At 38.8% G+C, this 4,905-nt stretch overlaps 1 pseudogene; it reads left to right on the top strand.

The window, feature by feature from the left end:
• The first annotated feature begins 928 nt into the window (after positions 1–928).
• On the top strand, positions 929–1,749 carry LOC102844075 (annotated as a pseudogene).
• Positions 1,750–4,905: the final 3,156 nt, after the last annotated feature.

Below are 4,905 nucleotides of genomic sequence, written 5' to 3'. Positions count from 1 at the left end.
GAATGATTTGGCTCTTGGTTTTCCTTATATGTTTTTAACAATGTTGGAGGAATTCTCCTGGATTCCTATTTTGTTGAGTGTTTTAACCAGAAATGGGTGTTGGCTTTTGTTGAAGGCCTTTTCTGCATCAGTGGCAAGATCATGTGGTTTTGGTCCTTTGCTTTATTAATGTGGTGGATTACATTGGTTGTTTTTCTTATATTGGACCATCTATGCATGCCTATTAGGAATCTCATCTGATGCTGATGAATTATCGTTTTACATCATGTTGGATTTTGTTGGTTAGGACTTCATTAAATATTTTTGCATCCATGTTCATGAAAGGTATTGGAATACAGTTTTCTGTTTTGATTATGTCTTTGTCTTGTTTTGGTATCAAGGTTACGATAGCATTATAGAATGAAGCTGGGATTATTCTTTTATTTTGAAATAATTTAAGTAGAATTGGTAACAGTTTTCTCTGAATGTTTGGTAGGATTCACTGATGAAGCCTCTTAGGCCAAAGCATTTTTTTTTCCAAAGCATTTTTTTGGAGGGAGTTTTAATTTTTTCTGACCTGGACAATTTTTTCTTTTGCAATGGGTCTGTTCAAGTGTTCCACTTCTCTGTGACAATTTGGGTAAGGCATGAGGTGTTTTTGTTTGTTTGTTTATATGTTACTCTTTTGTATGTGTGTACCATCAAAAAGTATTTGATTGGTAAAGGAGGAGATTACCCCTTCTTCTCCAGCAGAGCATCTGGTGGATTTGAACCGCTGGGCATGAGTTTTTTTTTAAGAAAGTCTCCAGGAGCTGGGTTGAGGTGAGAAAAACAAGGGAAGTATATGCCTCAGGACAGCCTGATATAAAGCAGTCACACCTCTAAGTCCCCAGAGCTGCCCTGTGGCTGCCTTGTGCTTTAAACACAGGAGCTGGTTGCAGTGTTGGGGATGGAAGCCAATGTGGTCATTCCAATCTGGCAAATAAGCCTTATGGGGCAGCTTGCAGTGTGGTGAGAAGGATGGGAACCAACCTTCCACTGAAGCCATGTCCCCGGGCATCATCCTTTGAGATCCTACCAATATCTCTGACCTGTGTCAGAGGAATGTGCCCCGGTTCCCACCCTGGCTGACATCACCTCAATTGCTGTGGATGAAGAGGAGGCCAATGCTGCGGGTCAGGAGTGATACAGGACCCCTGAGGCACACCTGGAAGCCCTGCCCTCTGATTGTTAGACAGTGCAATGCCTCAGTGCCCAACCAGCTGTGGTCTGAGGCTTCTGGCTCTGAAGAAACCAGGCGCCAAGCCTTGAGTTGCACCACAGAGCTGCAGGATAAGCTGAGCCACCTGAGCATTGGCTTCATTAACACCAGATTTTCTTATCTCCAGGAAGTTCAACTATCTCTTCTCCCTTACCTTGTTTTGGATCCTCATTCCACTCTACAACTTCCCTTGTCATTAGTGACATCACTCAGGAGACTGAAGTAGAGGTCTCTGAGTTTCCATCAGTCCCCCTGCTTTGTTCTGCCAACCTGAATGTTGCAAAACAGAAAACAAAGCTCGTCTGAAGAGGATGACTGCATCTCTCTGTCCAAAGCCAGCAGCTTTGCCAGACATGATGTGTATCCAGAAGGACTTGCACCGGATGCAACAGAGCCAAGAAATGAACCAGAGTTTACTGAAGGAGGCAGACCCTGCCATCCGTTCCTCTGAGGTCCTGAGGAGGAAGTTTGCCCTGAAAGAGGAAGATGTCACTAGAAGAGGACACTGATAGCACCCAGCCTGTGGACTCAGTCTCATGCTCCTGGAATCCCTTCAGTAGCTGTCTTCCTTACAGCAGATGTTTCTGCCTCTCAGAAATCTTCTGGAATAGTCTTGCCAGCAAGCTAGAGCATGGACTGACAAACAGGAGCTGGGTTATTTCCTACACTTCAAACCTTAGCAGATGCTAAGGTCTTATTTTGAGCTGAGATATTTATTACAGGTAATTTTGTAGGTTGGAGTGTCTCAGTTTAAAGGGTAAAATAGTAGTTTCTGGTTTTTCCTTGCCCTTGTGTGAAAATTGGTCCTAAATAAATGACTGACTTCATTGCATTAAACCCCTTAACTGGTCTCGCAGACCTTTTGTGCTCCACTGCTTCCTTGCAGCCCAGCAGGGCTCAGGGGCGGAGGCTATGTACATGTCCACAGGGCAGGGAAGATCTGATGCTGCTCCATCATAACTCTAAACCAATGCCAGCAATCACCTTCAACCCTGCGCTGTCTAACACCTAGAAACAAGGATCAGGCTCCCAGGCCACTGACACAGCTGCTGCTGGGAGCCCTGGGCTGTTTTTTCTTACACCTATTTTGTAATACTGTACAACCAAATCTACCCTCGAAGGCTCTGGGGCCTCATCAGTTCCATTGATGGAAAACATTTTCTCTTCCTGGACTTTGATTTAAGCCCAACAAGAAAGAGGAATGGGGAGGACAAAGAGTGCCCACCCTTCTTCTAGGCCGTGACTGCTCCTTTGGGCCGCGCCACAGCTGTGTGACTCGCACAACCTCAGGCCTCTTTCTCTGTAATATGTATATTCCAAGTGTTTGGGTAAAAGCACTATCTAACATTAAAGGAAGGATTCAGAAAGATTAAAAAAAAGAAATGTATCCATTTCTCTTATATTTTCAAATTTAATTTTGATTGGTTTTATTGTCACATTGTCCCTTTTATTTCTTATTTGTATTTTTGTCTTTTCCTTTGTTAAATTTTCAAGTGGTTTGTCAATTTTTTTGGCTCTTTCAAAGAAGCAGCTTCTTATGATGATTTCAATTGGTTTTGTTTTCTATTCCACTTATTTCTACATCTATCTTTATAATTTCCTTTCTTATGGAGGCTGTGAGATGTGTGTTAAGTAGCTTGCTTTACTTCTTTCTTCTATTTTAATGTGTTTCCTTGTTGCTGTTAACTGACTTCTAACTACTGCCTTTCCTGTATCCCATAGGTTTTGATATGTTGTGTTTTAATTCTCATTTGTTTCAAGAAATTTTTAAATTTCATTTTTCTATTTCATCTATAACCTAGCCAAGCAAGGTATTGGTTAGTTTCCATGTGGATGATAATTTTTCCTCCTTTATCCTCTTGTTACTTTTTAGGGGGTTTTTTTGTTTTTGTTTTGTTTTGTTTTTTTTGTTATTATGGTCTGAGAAGATACTTTCTAGTATTTTAATACTTTTGAACTTACCAAGACTTGTTTTGTGCCATAATATATTGTCAATTCAGAAGATTGTATAAATTGAGTTTTTCTTGGGTGCAGTATTCTGTACATGTCTATGAGATCAAATCGGTTAACTGTATATTTCAGTTCTTCTGCATCTTTGTCGAGTTTCTAGTTGGCCTATAGTTTATTAAGACTAATGTGTTAAAGTCTCCTACTGCTATTGTGGTGGTTTCTTTTTCTTCAAATCTATTAATGTTTGTTTTATGTATTTTTCTACTCTATAATTTAGTGTGTAGATATATATTCTTGTTTTATTGTGCTTTTTAGATTTATATAATGTCCTTTCTTGTCTCTTGTGTTGATTTTCACTTTGAAGTCTATTTTATCAGAGATTGGATATTGCCACTCCTGCTTCTTTCCTAAGCCATTTGTTGGATATATTTTTTCCATCCTTTACTTTTTTTTTCATCCTTTGCTTTTTAGTCTATTTCTCTTCTCATCTCTTATAGGCAAAACATTGATGGTGTTTGGTTTTTCATCCATTCTGTTATTCTTTTTCTCTTAATTGGTGTTTAAGCCATTGATATTCAGTGTGATTGTTAATGGGCATGTTTTTATTATTGACAATTGGCTGAGTTCTTTTTGCATTGCTGTTGGTTTCTTTGGCTCATTCACTTTCTTTTTTTTATTTTTGTCATCTCTATGTGAAGGACTTCTTTTACTATTTCTTATAGAATTGGTCTTGCTGTCACAAATTTTTTAAGGTCGTACTTTTCTGCAAATGACCTAATTTTCCCTTTATGCTGAATGGATAAATTCACTGGATATAGGATTTTTTAAGTCTCTTTTTAAATTATTATTTTATACTGGTTTACTTAAAAAGTTCATATACATTGTTTTTCACACCAGATCTTTCCCATTTCCTTAACACACCCTTCCCTCCACCCATCAAATTGTGCAACCCTATGATTAACCCTCTGCACCCATTCTCCTCCCTTTTACTCCTCCTTCCCCCCTTAAATCCTCATACATATTTTACTAGTTATCTATTTCTACAATAATGGTCTTATACAATATTTATCTTTATGGGACTTAGTTCACTTAGCATAATGCTCTCCAGTTCCTCATCAGTTAGGTAGTGACTTACAAAATCATTGCTCCTATATGCTGCATAGTATTCCATTGTTTGAATATACCATAATTTCTCAATCTATTTCAATTTGGTTAGACATTTGAGCTGTTTCCATAGTCTTGCTACTGTGAAAAATGCCACTATGAACACTGATGTACATGTCTTCACTTGCACCTCATTTTCTCAGGTTGTATTCCAAGCAGTGAAATAGCTGGGTCATACGGAATTTCTTTGTTCAGCTTTTTGAAGAAACATCAAACTGCCTTCCAGAGTGGTTGTACCATTTTACAATTCCACCAACAGTGTATAAGAGTTCCTATCTCTCCACATCCTCTCCAACATTTATTACTTGCTGGCCTATTAAACTTTACCACTGCTACTGGGATGAAATGGTTTCTTATTGTGGTTTTGATTTGCATTTCTCTTATTACCAGTGATTTTGAGCATTTCTTTGTGTGTCTGTTGGCCATCTGAATATCTTCCTCTATGAAAATTCTTTCCATGTCTTTTGCCCATTTTGTAATTGGGTTACCAGTCTCTTTCTTGTGGAGGCTTTGTAGGATTCTGTAAATTTTTGATATGAAACCCTTGTCTT

The sequence above is a fragment of the Elephantulus edwardii genome, unplaced genomic scaffold (assembly GCF_000299155.1).
Source record: "Elephantulus edwardii isolate Elephantulus edwardi_28Jun2011 unplaced genomic scaffold, EleEdw1.0 scaffold00064, whole genome shotgun sequence".
Classification (NCBI taxonomy): Eukaryota; Metazoa; Chordata; class Mammalia; order Macroscelidea; family Macroscelididae; genus Elephantulus; species Elephantulus edwardii.
Note: the sequence above shows the minus strand (reverse complement) of the source record. Positions and strands in the feature narration are given on the sequence as shown.